General features: G+C 43.5%; 1 protein-coding gene across 1 annotated transcript in view; it reads right to left on the minus strand.

Annotated features, from left to right (window-relative positions):
• Positions 1–18,711, minus strand: part of LOC140465709 (plexin domain-containing protein 1-like) — a 274,629-nt gene that overhangs the window by 196,296 nt on the left and 59,622 nt on the right. The gene's annotated exons all lie outside the window — the stretch shown is intronic.

The following is an 18,711-nucleotide window of genomic DNA, read 5'->3' on the forward strand; positions in this document are numbered from 1 at the left end:
GAGTCTAGAAGGATGAGAGGGTGTCTGATTGAAATGGATATGTTTGTACCAGGGCTGGACAGAATAGATACAGGGAAGACATCTTCCCCGGTTAGGGAATGTCAAACAAGGGGACAGGGTCTCAGGATACAGGATAGGTCAATTAGGCCCGAGATGAAGAAATATTTCTTCACTCAAAGGGTCGTGAATCTGTGAAATTCTCTATTACAGATAGCTGTGAAGGCTGGGTTATTGAATGTGTTCAAGGAAGTGAGATTATATTTTAGATTTTAAAGACATCAGTGATGTGTGGAGAAAGCAGGAATTTGGCATTGAGATACACTATCGGCCATAATCATATTGAATGATAGAGCAGGCTTGAAGGGTCGAATGGCCTACTCTAGCTCCTAGTTTCTCCACTGAACACAGGAAAAATGTGCCAGAGTCGACCCTTTGTCCTTCTGAACCTGGCCCATCACCAGGAGAATAATCCATTTAGCTCAGAGGCCCCTTTTGTTACTGGATGTTGCTACACAACAGTAACACACATGGGATGGCAAGGTCTGGAACTTCTGCAGTTCTTCAAAGGCATTTTAATTGTATGCGCCCCGACTGGAACAATATTCCCGGCCCAGTACCTCCAAAAACAATGCTCTTCATTTCTTGTAATCTTGCTTGGGACCACTTAGCAATTGTGAGTCTCTCACACATGTGCTTGTGGTTAGGCTGTGGTGTTTATAAGCTGCTCTTGTAAATCTGTGGTCTGTTTCAAAGATTTCCATCACTGGCATGCTGCTTTCCATAATTACTAACATACTTTTTTGTTTTGACTTATTTAGAATAGCCATTGAATGTGTCAGCCAATTGGCACTGCTGGGAAGGTGAGATGGTTATGTGCAGTCTTTCTAGTCTTGACATGCCACTTGTAACACTGGCAGCAATTCAAGTCACCCAACCATGCCATGATGGCAAGTATTCTTTGTACATCCATAGCCCACTGGGTACTATACGAACCTTCACTGAGAATCCATGCCTTCTGACTCACTCAACAACTTATATTTACATTACACCTACATCATAAGAACGCTCCATCCCAAGGGATCTCAAACAGGATTAGTCAGACAAAGATTAATTCTTTTCCAAAGACTGGAAATTACAGTGTGCAGGTCTCAGTGTTCACCCCTGACTTGCAAAGTTTAAATCTTGGCCCAATGTCTGGGGACTCATTTCTGATATGGTCCTTCACCCTTGCACAGGTCACAAGAGGAGACCTGACCAGAAGTTCACTGTTTTCTTGACAGTAGGCTCATGTCTTGTTCACACCCTCTCCAGTTATCCGAGATCACAGTGTATACCTCAATCGAGTATATGAGAGGACCACATTTTTCAACTCAGCAAAAAGGTCACCTCTCCTTTTCCGGCAAGAAGTGCTATGCATGCATTAGGAGGCAGTCAACTTTTCATCACTGAAATGCATTTGTACTCACCTTACATGTCAGTGCATGGGATCGACCAGATAATCTGGGTCCTGTAGTCAAGAGAATTAAAGACACCTATGCAGAGAGAGCACTCAAGATGAAGAACAAATGGACATGGATCCTCCAGAAACAAGAGTGAGGTTCAAAGCTAGCTTCAAGCTTGAAATGGCAGTATCTGATAACTTGTGGGTGGCACAGTGGCACAGTGGTTAGCACTGCTGTCTCACAGCGCCAGAGACCTGGGTTCGGTCCCCGCCTCAGGCAACTGCCTGTGTGGAGTTTGCACATTCTCCCCGTGTCTGCCCGGGTTTCCTCTCACAGTCCAAAAATGTGCAGGTCAGGTGAATTGGCCATGCTAAATTGCCTGTAGTGTTAGGTGAAGGGGTAAATGTAGAGGAATGGGTCTGGGTGGGATGCTCTTCAGAGGGTCAGTGTGGACTTGTTGCGCCGAAGGGCCTGTTTCCACACTATAAGTAAGCTAATCTAATTTGAAAACTGTAGTGAGGAGTAATGGGTTTGGTGAGTTTTTGTAGAGAGAAGATTCCGCATCTGAAAAGCCAATCTGGTCCAAAGTGGGATCCTTATGAAAAAGACATAGGAGTGACTCAGAAAGGATTCAATAAATTCTTTGCCTCAGATGCCAAAGTATTTTTTGCTTTTGAGATTTTTTGTTTGTGCTTCAAATGTACTCTTGAAGAACGAATTCATTGAATAAAGTGTGTCATATTGATTGGATTTGAATCACCAGTGCTTTATTTTCTCACATTTCAAAATGATGTGATATATACTAACACCAGCACTTCACATTCTAAATTTTTTTGTACAATTCCACCCTGATTTTTGAGGGTTTCAAAGTTCAACACATATGTCCTACTCCATTGTGAAGCAGGTGGGATATATAACACTGCCTGAAATAATTAGCACATCCATAGCAACAACTAGCCTTTCCTGAGGATCACTGAGAAGTGGAGAATATCTTCTTCATCCCTCCTTCTCTCTTCTAAGATTCTTGTTCTTTGGACAACTTCACTTGACTTGGCCAACACTCAACATCTACAAAGAGGTATCTCAAAAACGAGTGGGTGTTCTAGCTGATGTTTTCCATATCCAACTCTGTTTAATGGACCATATCAATTTGTTGAATTCTGTAGCAAGAGATTTTTAAAAAAGTTTACAAGGCTTTTATTTTAAATTTATAGCTTAGCACAAAATCAGTTTTCACTTTTTCCTTCTGAACCCTTTCCCTCTTTAGAATCTGACTTCCCACTGAGAAATGACCTGGTTCTTGATCATTTTCAATCAACCAGTGCAGAGATGTTCCAATGTTGAGGGCAGCATGGTGGCTCAGTGGTTAGCACTGCTGCTTCACAGCACCAGGGACCAGTTTGGTTTCACCCTTGGGCGACTGTCTGTTTGGAGTTTGCACGTTCTCTGTGATTTTCTCCGGCTTTTCCGGTGTCCTCCCACAGTCCACAGATGTGCAGGTTAGATGGATTGGCCACGCTAAATTTCCCTAAGTGTCCAGGGGTATTCAAACTAGCTAAATTAGCCAAGGGAAATTCAGGGTTGCATGGAGCAGGTAGGACTGTGGGCCTGGGAGGCATGTTCTTCAGAGGGTCACGGTGGACTTTAGATTTAATTCCCCACAGTATGGAAACAGGCCATGTGGTCCAACAAGTCTACACCAGACCCATTCCCCTACCCTATATTTACCCCTGACTAATGCACCTAACACAATGGACAATTTAGCATGACCAATTCACCTGGCCTGCACATCTTTTGGATTGTGGGAGGAAACCAGAGCAGCCTGACGAAACCAACACAGACACGGGGAGAATGTGCAAACTCCACACAGACAGTCGCCCGAGGCGGGAATCGAACCCAGGTCCCTGGCGCTGTGAGGCAGGAGGACTTGTTGGGCCAAATGGCCTGCTTCCACACTGTAGCGATTCTATGAATACGTAATTCTGGAGTAGGTGAGACTTGAATACAGGAGTCGTGGCTCAGAGGTAAGGGCACTACCACTGTTCCACAAGAACCCTCGAAGGACCCAGTTCTTAGCTATTTCTCATCAGCCTTTTCGGGGATTAGATTAGATTCCCTACAGTGTGGAAATAGGCCATTTGGCCCAACAAGTGCACACCGACCCTCCGAAGAGTAACCCACCCAAACCCATTTCCCCTCTGACTAGTGCACCTAACATTATGAGCAATTTAGCATGGTCAATCCACTTGACCTGCACATCTTTGGACTGTGGGAGGAAATTGGAGCACCCAGAGGAAACTCACACAGACATGGGAAGAACATGCAAACTCCACACTGACAGTTGCCCAGGGCTGGAATCGAACCCGGGTCCCTGGCGCTGTGAGGCGCCACCCGAAATGCAATGACACATCTCTGGAGCAGGTGGGACTTGAACCTGGGCTTCTGAGTAGGGACACTACTACTGTAAAAGGACCTAGTTGTTCCTTTTTCCTTTTTCTTCTTTACAAGATCAGACAGACCATATTCCAAGGCCATATTCCCCTGTTACTCTTATGAAGATGTTAGTAGTTGTTGATTAACAATAGTACTTTGAAAATCCAAAATAAAGCCAAAAGTATTATTAATAATTATATTTCTTCCTAATGATCACTTTTTCAAAGAAAATATGATGGTATGTTGTATGATCTTTTGAGAATAACCAATTTCTGATAAAATAATAAGGAGCCAGTTCTGGTTTGTTACCAAACACATCTGAATAGCTTTTTTCCCACCATTACGTTGCTTGTGGTATTTTTCACCATTACTGAATCACCCAGGTCTCCAATTAATCAAATTCTATTCAATGTCCAGAAAGGGAAAGGTGGGGGGGCTAAGTCAAAGTGGAGGTGGAGGGGGAGATTAATCAGTCTACCACTCTCCCCGGCACCCACCTCTTTCTGAAGGCATCAAGAGCATTGACAGACATCGCGTGCCAACTCTCTATGGACACCCAGACACAAACGTAGCTGCGGTGAAGGGCAGACAGTTGTAATGACCCCTATAATGACCCCTTCCACAGCCTGCTGCCTGGACCTCTACCTGTCTTCACCTGCCCCCACTTCACCACCCTGCCCCTGCCACCCCCTTTATCTGCAGCTCCCCCTACACCCACCCCCAGTCCCGAAGAAGGGTTATACCCGTAATGTCGACTTCTCCACCTCCTGGTGCTGCCTGGCTTGCCATGTGTCTCTGAATCCTATTAATGGCCAACTTGGTCAGGACCAGGAGCAGACCCATGAAGACACCCTCCAATCTGCCCATACTCCTCCACACCATATGCTGAAAGATCAGGAGCATAGAGCTAAAGTGCAACCAAAAGCACAACAAAAGATTTCTCAAATAACTAAAAAGAGAAGGACACAGCTCTATAGTTTTTTTGTTGTACAGAAGTGTGTTCTCTTACACACAACTGAATGTTTCTACCCCCAACACTGAATCACCTGTGATATATTGCTACTATCAGAGAAGTACTTGTGTTTCTTGCATGCAAACCCTATCCAGGTCAATTCAAACCATTAAAGATAAAGGAGAGGAAGGCCTAGTTCTGTTTTTTTTATATATAAAGCCTACTCCACCTGGTATTCCCAGACAGACTCCCATCCAACCAGGCCTGAGTCAACTTCACTTCTGAGAGGAGACAACATTGGGTGTGTTCAGACTAATATGGCTATTGGCAGGAGAAAGTGAGGACTGCAGATGCTGGAGATCAGAGTTGAAAAGTGTGGTGCTGGAAAAGCACAGCAGGTCAGGCAGCATCCGAGGAGCAGGAGAATTGATATTTCAGCAAGGCCTTGAGTGGAATTGCTGTTGCAATTTTTGGTACATTTATAGCAATTGACACTACATTTCCCATTTATGCTGGACTGGCAAATCTGTCTCTGTTGTGAGATTGAAACAGGTAGGCTTTTGGCTGCTTAGGATAAGTAATTGAAATGTATCGCTCGGGACTAAAAGCGCCTACGTCTTATCGTTTCATTGTTCTGCTGTCTGAGATCGAATGCTCCCATTAAGGAGGCACTAAGGTGGCTCTGACCAGACTTAACCCCAGAAAATTGTTGCCTGCTTCCAATGTAATAAATAATTTAGAAGGAAATTCTTCGCTGTAAATCCTGAGATATTGTGTTCAGTTTAGACAATCCAGACTAATGAAGGGCTGCAAGCAGGAACAGCAACAGCTACACTCTCCAAGAAATATGACTTTTTGATATTCTTTCTGGGATATGGGTGTTTTTGGCAAGGCTAGTATTTGGTGGCTGTCTGTAATTACACTTGGATTCAGTGTTTTCCAGGGCCACTTCCAAGGGCAGCTGAGAATCATTGATGTGGGTCTGGAGTTGACCAGGCTGGGTACAGTCACAGAATTCCTTCCCAGGGGGACACTAGTGAACCAACTGGACTTCTACAGTAATCAGCAGCCATTACCAAAACTAATGTTTAGTTCCAGGTTTTAATAAGAGGTTTGTGCTCAGTTTGCGATGTGTGATCGCTGAGGCTGATCATGAGCTGACTGGAATCGGGCTGGTGTGGAGAGATTGGTATTGGTCTGTCCCTATTCATTTCAAAATCTTTTTCGATATGGTTGTGGAGTACCTAAGCTCTTTCCTACTGCCTCCTGCTCCACACTCTCTCTCTCTTCCCACGCACCCCACTCCTTTCTTAAAACCAAAGCACTGTCTGTAAAAGAAAGGCTTGCTTTTGTGTGGTGCCTTTTGGGATGATCACACACTCAAAGAATTTTACATAAAGAGAAGTACACTTGTAGACTCTACTCACTGGAGTTTAGAAGAATGGGAGATGATCTCATTGAAGCACCGAGGATTCTTAAGGAGCTTGACAAGGTCAATGCTGAGAGGATATTTCCCCTCAGGGGAGAGTCTGGGACCAGAGGGCATAGTCTCAGAATAAAGGGACACCAGTTTAACACTGAGATGAGGAGGAATTTCTTCTCTCAGAGTTGTGAGCCTTTGGAGCTCATTGCCACAGAGAGCTGTGGGGACAGAGACCCTGTGTATATTTAAGGCTGAGGTGGATAGATTCTTGATCAGTCGGGGGGAATCAATGGGTTATGTCGAAAGTGTAGAAAAATGAACATGGTGAATATTGAATGACAGAGCAGGCTTGAGGGATCAAATTGCCTCCGCCAGTTCCTGTTTCCTGTTGTCTCATGGTCTTGGTAAAACCGCTGTTGTAAGGTAGGAAGCGCTGCAGCCAATTGTTCACAGCAAGCTCCCACAACAGCAATGGGAAATGTACAATAAACACAAGTTTTAATGATATTGATTGAACAATTAATACTAGCAAAGACATGGGGGATAGCTCTCATTCCACTTTGAAATGAAGACGTGGGATCTTTTACATCTGTCTGAAAGGGGAGGCAGGGCCTCAGTTTAACATTTAATGTCAGAGTCAGTATCACCAACAGTTCAGTGCTCCCTTGACTTTTGCACTCATCCAGAAGTTTCTGATTCCGAGGCAGTTGCTACCAACTGATCCGTCGCTGACACCTGGAAGTTCTGAGCATACGTTGGTTGATGTGGTGGCAAATGTTACAAACCCAGGAACTGCTCGTTCTGTTTCTGGTCAGTGCTGAGGTAGGCAAGCTCAGTCAAGGTGACAATGGTTTGATATCACCAGCCCTGCTACCTAGAGGTCAGTATTAGAATGCAGTCCCTCGAAGATTCAACCAGAACAACTGCAGAGTTGATCGAGAATGGGTGATGCTCCTTGGACTTTGTACTTCAGAACTACATCCTGGGATCATCTGGTGTAGTGGTAGATTAGATTACTTAGTGTAGAAACAGGCCCTTCAGCCCAACAATTCCACACCGACCCTCCGAAGAGCAACACACCCAGACCCATTCCCCTACATTTACCCCTTCACCTAACAGTACAGGCAATTTAGCATGGCCAATTCACCTAACCTGCACATTTTTGGACTGTGGGAGGAAACCCACGCAGAGAATGTGCAAACTCCACACAGACAGTCGCCGGAGGTGGGAATTGAACTCGGGTCTCTTGCACTGTGAGGCAGCAGTGCTAACCACTGTGCCACCGTTCTCTGAACCAGGCGAACCTGGGTTCAGATCCCACTTGTTCCAGAGGTTCTTTGAACAGATTGATTAGAAAATATAAGAACTGTGCCCTGGGGTAGGGTCCTGGTGGCACAGTGGTAGTGTCCCTACCTCTGAGTTATGAAGGCCTGGATTCAAGTCCTAACTACTCGAGAGGTGGCTAATAGCATCTCTGAACTGGCTGATTTAATAAGGAAACTGCGAACTGGGTCCTTCCCATGGCCATAAGTCCTTTTTCATTCCTAATGAAGAGCCTATGCCTGAAATATCAATTCTCCTGCTCCTCGGATGCTGCCTGACCTGCTGTGCTTTTCCAGCACCACACTTTTCAACTCTGATCTCCAGCATCTGCAGTCCTCACTTTCTCCTGCCAATAGCCATATTAGTCTGAACACACCCAATGTGTTCTGAGATAGATTTTAGAGTCATAGAGATGTACAGTACAGAAATAGACCCTTCGATCCAACCCGTCCATGCCAACCAGATATCCCAACCCAATCTAGTCCCACCTGCCAGCACCCAGCCCATATCCCTCCAAACCCTTCCTATTCATATACCCATCCAAATGCCTCTTAAATGTTGCAATTGTACCAGCCTCCACCACTTCCTCTGACACCTCATTCCATACATGTACCACCCTCTGTGTGAAAAAGTTGCCCCTTCCGTCTCTTTTATATCTTTCTCCTCTCACCCTAAACCTATAGTTCTGGACTCCCCGACCCCAGGGAAAAGACTTTGCCTATTTACCCTATCAATGCCCCTCATAATTTTTTAAACCTCTGTAAGGTCACCCCCCCCCTCAGTCTCCAACGCTCCAGGGAAAACAGCCCAGCCTGTTCAGCCTCTCCCTATAGCTCAAATCCTCCAACCCTGGCAACATCCTTGTAAATGGGCCAAAGAAGGCATGTTGAGTTATGACAGAGATCAGCAAAGACCTCATTGGAATGGTGGAACAGACTTGAGGGAGTGAATGGCCTACTGCTGTTCCTCTGTGTGACTTGACTGGATACAACGTGCTTCAAAACATTCTGAAGTCCCAGGAAAAAGACAGTATTGCAATGGCACTGATTTCTCCAGCAGTGTCAGCTGCGTTAGATTAATTGCTAGTTAGAGAATTGTTCAGAGTGTTGTGTAAGGACTTCAGGATTCTGGGGAAACCTTGTGATGATGTCACAGAGCTGTAAATCACTGTGTATAAATAGAACAACATGGGCAAAGATAAAGCACACCAGCTAATTAGACTAGAGTACACTACTCTCTTGAAGATTCTCAAGAGCACATGGGCATGAACATATGTGGATTAGTCCATAATAATGTAACTATAAGATCAGAATGTTGTTTATCTATGATTCTCACATACAGCAGGATTTAGTGTTAGGGTTGAATAAATAATGTTACTTTGAAGTCTAAGTCTATTGACAGTTCTCGACTTTGCCTTCTCCAATCTGTCCTGAACCCAAACTCAGTGTGGCATCAAAAATCACCCAATAAAAGACACAGCAAGACATTTTTTTCTCAATTTGAAGAAGTGTCACATCTGACTGATTGACCTCCCTCCGTTTAAAGCCCCTTCCCTTTGTTCTGATCAGCTCGTGATTTGTACCTTTGCTAACATCCATATTCACTAAAACTTGCTTCCTTACCCTCGTCCTGCTGAGGGATTACAACTTTGCCCCATAGAAGAGTCAGCTGACTCAAAACATTAACTCTGCTTCTCTCTCTGGGGTTGATAGGGAACCTAGTGAGTATTTTCAAGCATTAGGAAGTAGTCTTGGACAGTGGCCCATTGGTGGAGCATTTCAATGACAGATCGAAAAGTTCCTCAACCCAATGCTCATTAATGACTCAACATAAAATGACTGAAGGCCACTATAAATACTGGGTGGGCCAAATGGCCTGTTTCTATGCTATAAAGTAATCTTGTTCCATCCTTGACAAACTAATTCAGGGCCTTGTCTGAGTGAGTGCCACCCACCAAGAGAACAAATTTCATACTGGAGTCAGAGTCACAATAACAATATTGATTTCTATTGAACTGAACCACATGGGAAAACACTGCCAACATATTAGGAGACTTTATGACCTCCCAGCAAGAATCATAGTTCCTCAATTCGTACTGAAAAGAAATGGTTAAGTGAAAGGTCCCATTAGCAGTTCCATCCGAGGACCTGTTAAACCCAGCTTTGTTTTGGTTTGAAATCTGGAAAATGCACGACACATCAACTTATCAATTTCCACTGCTTTTCCTGAGAACTTAAAGCCTCTTAAATGTTGTCTTTACGAGTGAACGCGGAGGCCTGGATTTGCTATCAGAGGATTGGAGCCAGGAAAAGGAATTCAGTCTCTAATTGACGAAGGGAGATCAAACCCTTTGGAAAATGTGCATGTGCGTGTGTCATTTCAGCAATACGACACTGAAGCTGAAGGAAAATATTCCTTCCTACGATCCAACTCCATAGCCCACACAAGTTTGGTTACAGTTTTTTTCCATTGTTCCAGGCTGTACACATTTGTTCTGTTTTAACTGCGCCTAGCAACTATTGTCCTGTAACTGTACTTGCACAGCAGCAGCAACAGCAGCTGTAAGGACCTGCGAGAGTGAGAAACACACAGCGGTTCATGCCTCTTGCAATCTGCTCCCAATTGTAATTGTGGAGAAGTCATTAGCAGGTTGTGTTCAGTAGACTCTGTCTATCAGAGGAATTCTGTTTCAGATTCCGTCATACTCCAGCATTCTCCTTGAATATTAAAACTTCCTGATTTCCTGTTTGCACTTGTTTTTCTTCCAGTGATGCTCAACTCTGGCAAATATCAAATCTGGCATAGAGATACTACTCTTAATAACTGAGGGAGATAGCAGCATTGGGGAAATGTCACTGGATTATTAACCTAGAACCTCAAGCTAATGTTCAAGGGACACGTGTTAGAGTACAGCCATGATGGATGGTGAAACTTGACTTCAATAAAAATACGGGATTTAAAAAGTTGGTCTAATGGTGACTATTATGGATTGGCGCAAAGGCCCACCTGGCTCACTAACCTCCTTTATGGAGAGAAATATGACCTGCATGTGGCTGCCTTCTGGTCAGTTAAGAATGGGCAATAAATGCAACACCTATATCCAATACACAAGTCAAAAAGCTCACCATCTAGAATCCAAGCATCACAACAGTGTGGAAGGCCATTCAGTTCATCAAGTTCATGCTGGCCCTCTGTAAGAGCAACTCACAGTCTGCCCATTCCTGCCTATTTGCTACATGCCTTATCTTCTGGGATAATTATGTTTTGTAGATCTTGATAAAATTCACATCAAATACACCCGGAAGTGGTGCATTTGAAATCCTTGCCACATGCTCCAAAGGAGTTTTTCCTCCTAATGCTATTCCTTCATTTAGCAATCTTCTTAAATCAGTGATCTCAATCCTTCTACCAACAGGAATGATTTCTCCTTATGTATTCTGTCCAGACACTACATCGCATGAATGCCTCTATCCTCTTGATCTCACCTTCTCCAAGGAATATTGCCCCAGCTTCTCCAATCTCTGACTTCATCCTTGCAACCATTCTCCTGAATCTTTTCTGAACTCTCTCTAACACCTTTAGAGCATTTCTAAAGAGCAGCACCTTCGCTCACTTCTAACCCCACCTTCTCCTGTTCTCTTGTTGTACATTTTGTTCATTTTAGTACTATTACCAATCTCTGCACTCAACCGAAACTTTGTCTCCCAATATCTTGTCACTGACCAGGTCAATAGTGCCTTCCTAATTACATTGCGGGCCTACCTACAGCAGTGGTACAAGAAGGGGCACCATCTTATGGACTATTATGGACAGGCAATAAATGCCAGCCCAGCCAGTGATGCCATGTCCCACAAGAGAATTAAGAAAAGTTCTCCACTAATTGTCCTCAACAAATGTATTTTCTCAGCATAGGAAAGGTTTAGAGGGATATGCACCAAAGGCAAGCAAATGAGACGAGTTCCAGATCTTGGGGAAGATTTGTAACTCAGATTGTGGATCAGGTTGTCGGTCTGCTCACTGAGCTGGAAGGTTTGTTTTCAGACGTTTCGGCATCATTCGAGATAACATCATCCGTGAGCCTCTGGTGAAACACTAGTGCTCTGTCCCACTTGCTATTTCTGTGTCCTGGTAAAAACAATGACTGCAGATGCTGGAAACCAGATTCTGGATTAGTGGTGCTGGAAGAGCAGCTGAGTGATATCATTTCCGATTCTGTTTCAGAGATGTTGATAAATGGGGTCCAAATCTATGTGTTTATTGATGGAGTTCTGGTTTGAATGCCAGTTCTCTAGGAATTCCCATCATGTCTTTGTTTGGCCTGTCACAGGATGGATGCACTGTCTTGGCATTCAAACCAGAACTCCATTAATAAACATCTCGATTTGGACTCCATTTACCAAACTCTCAGAAACAGAATCGGAAGTGATATCACTCACCTCAATGAACCAGACAATATAAATAGCAAGTGGGACAGAGCACCAATGTTTCACCGGAGGCTCAGTGATGTTACCTAGCAGGTTGACAAAACATCTGAAAAAAAAAACTCACCAACTCATCGAGCAAACTGACAACCTGGAACTAGCTCCATTTGGGAAACTAGGTTGGCATGGATGAGTTGAACCAAAAGGTCTGCTTCCTCACTGTACGACTCCAGGACTCTATCCCACACACACTGAAAAGTGAGATTCCTTAAAATGATGTAAAAATCCTAGCAGCCAGCACCCATCTCTCAGGTGTGAAATGCCCTCCTGGACATTCAATATGGTAGTCAGAATGTGCCGAGGCACTATGAGCTAACATTGACGTCTCCTGTCCGTAATTGCCCACCAGTAGATGGTGGTGCCCATTCTTGTACCACTGCTGTAGGTAGACCCACAATTTGATTAGGAAGGGACCATTGACCCAGTTACATCTAAGTCAAAAACAAAATGGCCGTTCATTGTCCACAATGGGAACTATTTGCAGATTCCCCTAAAGAGGCTCAATTCTCTGTTTCTCCTGAGGTAGACTACTCCAGCTGAAAACCAGGTCTATGGTTTCTAACGAAAATATAACTTACTCATAAAATGCGTCAAACCACAGAGGTTTCAGTTCAAATTTGACATTGCCTAGAGTGCAAGTTTTTTCCATGCAGTGCATGGCATTCTAAGGATGTTTCCCCACATCTACAACTGCAACAATACAGGTCTGCGTTTCATGTGGTGCTGTTAGTCTGAGGAGCAGAACAGCAGGAGAACATCTTTGGCCCCTTTCCGTACAGTGGCTAACAAGTGATCCTTCAATGATTGGAAAGAAAATGATAAGATTTCAAAAATGATGACCAGGATGTGAAGCGAGGAAGGAAAAAATTATCTGGTTCTGAGGAAGGGTCACTTGGCCTGAAATGCAAGTCTGATTTCTCCCCACAGATGAAGCCAGACCTGCTGAACTTTTCCAGCAATTTTTTTTATAGATTAGATTAGATTACTTACAGTGTGGAAACAGGCCCTTCGGCCCAACAAGTCCACACCGCCCCGCCAAAGCGTAACCCACCCATACCCCTACATCTACATCTACCCCTTACCTAACACCATGGACATTTATAGCATAGCCAATTCACCTGACCTGCACATTTTTGGACTGTGGGAGGAAACCGGAGCACCCGGAGGAAACCCACGCAGACACGGGGAGAACGTGCAAACTCCACACAGTCAGTCGCCTGAGGCGGGAATTGAACCCGGGTCTCTGGCACTGTGAGGCAGCAGTGCTAACCACTGTGCCACCGTGCTGCCCAATTTGTGTTTTCATTTCTGATTCACAGCATCTGCAGTTCTTTTGGTTTTTAGAAATGACTCCATGTTCGATTGGTGAACCTGAGTTCCATGGCCTCTCTGATCTACTTTAGTTTGGTGTAGCTAAGAATCCAGAACAGCAACAATACTCATCTGCCATTCTGCTACAATTCACAGGGGTCTGATTTCTTCTTGATTTACCTTGTTGTTTCTCCTACCTCTTTGAAGCTTCCAAACTCACAGATGGCCTTTAACTCTTCATCTATCCCAACAATAAAACACTCAATATGGCCTGATGCAGTGCGACAATGAACATTATGGCCTGTGCACCACATCATCCTGACAAGTGGCTTCTCTAAACAAAGCAACATTTGACAAATTATTTTCTTTCATGAAAACAGTATTCTCTCAACCCATTCCCTGTGTTATTTTATTAGCTCTGAGCTGTTGAGATTTAAGAGCGACGGCAGCTTTTTTCACATTATAACAATCTGCTGAACCCACAGCCAAGTGTAGGGGTTGAATGTACTTTAGGAAGCTCCGAGGAACTTCTGTTATCTGTTCTCCAATTATCCATCTCCCCAATTACCTGACAGAGCTTGTGCTGGATAAATTCTTTTGGAGAACATCTGCCTCACCAATCTCTTCTATATCTCAAAAATCATTCTTCTATATCTGACATAAATTAACCACATAGTGCAAGAAAAGTTCACCTTAATTTATGCTTTTTGCTACTTTTGTACTTGTCTTCATTCCCTTGTCAAAGTAGTTGATGCACAACAAAGATCAGATTCTTAATAATACACCTAGGGGATTCCCTTCAACTAATCATCAAATTGTTGCTATGTAGGAGGGGATTTGGTGACAGATAGGAGAGAGCTGTTTTTACAAAATCTCCTAATTTGTGTTTTATGTACCTTTGGAAATTTGTGATTATGAGCCATAAATTTGTTCAGATCCCGAGAAACTCGGCATACAAGCATCGGTGGAACTGTACCATTGAAATTTGACCTGTCCTATCTGTCCATCTTCCTTCCCACCTCTCCACCCTCCCCAGCGACCTATCACCATCAGCACCCACCTGCATCCATCACCTTTCCAGCTATCTTGCCCCACCCCCACTCCACACACACACACACACACACACACACACAAACACACACACAAACACACACACAAACACACACACAAACACACACACAAACACACACACACACACACACACCTGATGAAGGGCTTACGCCCGAAATGTCAACTCTCCTGTTCCTCAGATGTTGCCTGACCTACTGTGCTTTCTCAGCACTACGCTTTTCAACTCTGACTCTGCAGCATCTGCAGTCCTTCAATTTGGGAGAAAAGTTTTATTTTCAGAATGCTGCCTGATGGATAAACATTTCAATGGCAGTATGATGACCCAGGTAGCAGATGTCCTGGCTGAGAGACAGGTGAGATACTAGAGGTAGGGAAAGTATTCTAATTGATCATTCACAGCATTGGTAGCTACCACTGTTCATCCCCTACATCAGACAAATCAAGAAGGATCAAAACCCCAAAGAACTGCAGAAATCAGAAACAAAAGCAAAGATTGCTGAGAAAACTTAGCATGTCTGTGGAGAGAAAGCAGAGTTAATATTTCCAGTCCAGTGACCCTTCTTCAGAGTATAAACCCTGCATTCCAGAAGGAACAGTTATTTATAAAGCACCTTCCACAACCTTAGTATGCCCGAAGCACTTTACATCCATGAAGTAACTAATGAAGTGCAGTCAATGTTGTAATGTAGCAAACACAGCAGCCTATTTGCACATTGAGAGATTCCACAATCAGGCAAAGGATGGCAAGATCACCTGCTTCAGTGATACTGCTCGAGGGGAACTTGGTCAGGACACTGGAGAGAATTCACATACTTCTCCAAGTTAGTACTATGGGATCTTTTATCTCCTCTTGAGAAGATCGATGGGGACTTTCTTGAGCATCTCATTCAAAAGATTGCACACCTGACATAGAAGACCACTCTCAGCAGAGTATTCACCGAGATTTTACAGTCAACTCTGTTTAGTGCCACTTGAATCCTCAACTTTCTGGTTCAAAGATAAGAATGTGACTGGGTAGTATTTAGATGCACATGTGACTCCAAGGCATACAAGGTTGTCGACCAAGTGCTGGAAAATGGGATTAGAATAGTTAGGTCGTTATTTTTGACCAGCATAGACTTGATGGTCTGAAGGGCTGTTTCCTCTGCTGGATATCTCTATGGGCATGACTATGACGAAGACACAGCTGAGACCATAGCAGCAGTAATACCAGGATCAAACACAAGGGTGCAATGTATAAAATACACTAGACTAGCTCAGGCAAAACTTTTCATGTTAGTTTCCTGTTCTGAAATTTTATTTCTTTATTTTTCTAATTTATTGCTATGATTTTGTACTTTTGAACTTCTGTAATGCTGGACTTTTTATTTCTTTTTTTTATAATTTTCTTTTCCTAAGAATTTGTACTCAAGAATCTGTACCAAGGTATTTTGCTACTGAAGATGGCACCATAAGTGGCAACTTGTAAACACTTCACTGTATTTATGTGAGTATAAGTGAAAATAAAGCTGTTGCAATTCAATTCGATTCAATACTTTGGCATATCCATCTTCTCTTATTTAGTTGGATTATGGGAGGTGCTTATTTTGGGAAACTGGGATTTATAGTCTTTCATCTATTTGGCCAGAGCCTATGAGGAGTGAGAGGTACTGAAGGGGTGCGGCCCTTGCTAGGATTATCACTTCACCAAACCAGGCAAGAAGAGCTCCTCTTGGGTCAAGTCAGCACTCCTCCTTCCAAGTTAACAGGCTGCATGCTCAAATCTCAGGAGTGGCACAAAGTTAGGTTGATACTTCAGTGCAGTCCTTAGGCAATATTGTACTGTCTGAAGTCTCCTTTCAGATGAGCAATTAAACTGATGTCCTTCTATGCCCTCTAAAATGAAAGCAAAACATTCTGGCATCTTGGACAAAATTTATCCCTCAGCCTACATCATCTAAGTAAGATGATTGCAATTGCACTGCTGTTTGTGGAAGCTTGCTTTGCATAAAATGGCTGCAACATGCCCTAATTTACAAAGTGGCTGAATTTTAGAAGGTTTTAATTGACATCCTAAGGTAGTGAAAGACTGTATATAAATGCAAATTGTCTCTCTTTAACTCACAACAAGATTTCTTAGAATCCCTAATTGGATGGGGAACAGATAAACTGTGAAAACAGTGACTGACTTCAGGGTATTGAGAAAGCAGTACACCTGACATCCCAAAATTTATTTGGAAAATTCTTGACACTTCATTGTGTTGCTTTTCCAGAACCCTAGTTATTTACTTTATCTCTGGGTGTTTTCTGAAGAAGTTTGGCTAAAAACTCAATGTAACTAAAGGCCCATTGCAAGGAACTGTCAGTGTTTTCAAAAAGTTGTATTCCATTTCTCTGTCACATTTAACAACACAAAAGTGATAGACACATTTTGGTGTCTATCACTTTTGATGTTAAAACCCTCATCAGCCAGGGCTGGGGTGGGAGGAGAAATCACTCTCTCTGGTGCTGCTTCTCCTGTTCTGGGTATTCTTCCACTACACCCTCTATTTTTAACTGACGTCATCTTCTGTCGAATATCTTCCTAATAAGGCTTGGATCCTACAGAATAGAAGGAGGTCATTGGGTCTTCAAGAGAGTTCCAGTCAGTCCGACTACTGACCAACCTCCCCCACCTGTAATTTCCCTTTTATTATCTCCATGTACTATTCCGGTTTCCTTTAGGACATTAATTGAAGCTATGTCCACCCCAAGGTCAGAGGGAGCATCCAGTCCAATTCCTAAGCACTCTTTCTGCAAAGGTTTTTCCTTGGGTTACCTCTGATTATCTTGCCAATCAACAAATGCAGGTATCGAGAGTGTGGTGCTGGAAAAGCAGAGCAGGTCATGTAGCATCCGAGGAGCAGGAGAATCAACGTTTCGGACAAAATGAAGGGCTTTTGCCCGAAATGTTGACTCTCCTGCTCCTCAGATGCTACCCGACCTGCTGTGCATTTCCAGCACCACACTCTCGACTCTAATCTCCAGCATCTGCAGTTCTCTCTTCTGCCAACATATGTAGGTGTGTCAGCTGCATGTCCATCCTTCTGTTATTGGAACAGCTTCTTTTTATTCAGTCCTGGGATGTGATTGTCACTGTCTAGACCAGCATTTATTTCCCATTCCTAATTGCCCCAGAGAGGCAGTTAAGAGTTAACCACATCATTGTGGGTCTTGAGTCACATGCAGCTCGGACCAGGTAAGGATGGCAGTTTCCTTCCCTCAAGGGGATTGGTGAACCAGATGAGTTTTTCCAACAATCAACAATGGCTTCATGGTGCTAATTTTAGTGGATTCAACTTCCACCATCTACCATGGGAGATTTGGACCTGTGTCCCCAGAACATTACCTGGGTCTTTGGATTAATAGTCCAGCGTTGATACCACAAGGCTATCGTTTTCCCACCTTAGTCTATCTAACATCTTCATAATTTTCTAGATTCCATCAAGTATCCTCTGGTTTCTTGGATTTCTGGAGTACAATCTCAGCATCTCTGCAATCTCTCAACACCAGGACTGTTCTAGTACTTTTCTTCATATCCTTCTGGGGGCCAGAGTTAGAAGCCATAACCACAGTGGAGTTGAACTTTTTTTCTATAATTCCAGCAAAAAAATGTCTGCATTTGTATTCTATGCCTCTGCTTGTAAATATCATCAAAATTGGAGGTTTTGATATGATACATCTTACAACCATTGCACTGTCAGACTGTTGCACACAATGTGCTTACACAGCAATTGCAAACACCATTCTGTGTCTATTATTATTTTTCTGATGGCTTTCCCTAAAATGTTCTTAAATGTTAGTTTTTGATTTTCAGGGACTACATTTCATTCTTACTAACTCAGTTATTAAGTGCTGCAGTCACACAGTAACAAACCTGTTACATTTTTGATCGTGTAAGTGGTGTTTGGACACACAAATGAGAAGAATTAGAAGATTGCGGGTTTTTTTTGGGTTAAGCAAACGTATTAAGGGGTATGGACCAACAGAGTTAGGCCACAGGCCAGCGATGATCCCATTGAATGGCAGAAGAGGCTCAAGGGGCTGAATGGCCTGATTCTGAAGAAATTTGCTCCTAACAGTTGTCTTTAAGTTGACCGTGCTGTGGAGGTCCCTACCCAAGCTATTCAATGTCTCCCCTTTCTCTCAATATTCCTTTCACATGTTACTGAAAACCTATCTCTCAGATCATGCATGGGGACACCATCACCTGGAAGCTCACAGTCCATCCTGCAGTGATTTCTTTTCCAGGTGAAA

This window comes from Chiloscyllium punctatum, chromosome 42, assembly GCF_047496795.1.
Source record: "Chiloscyllium punctatum isolate Juve2018m chromosome 42, sChiPun1.3, whole genome shotgun sequence".
Lineage (NCBI taxonomy): Eukaryota > Metazoa > Chordata > Chondrichthyes > Orectolobiformes > Hemiscylliidae > Chiloscyllium > Chiloscyllium punctatum.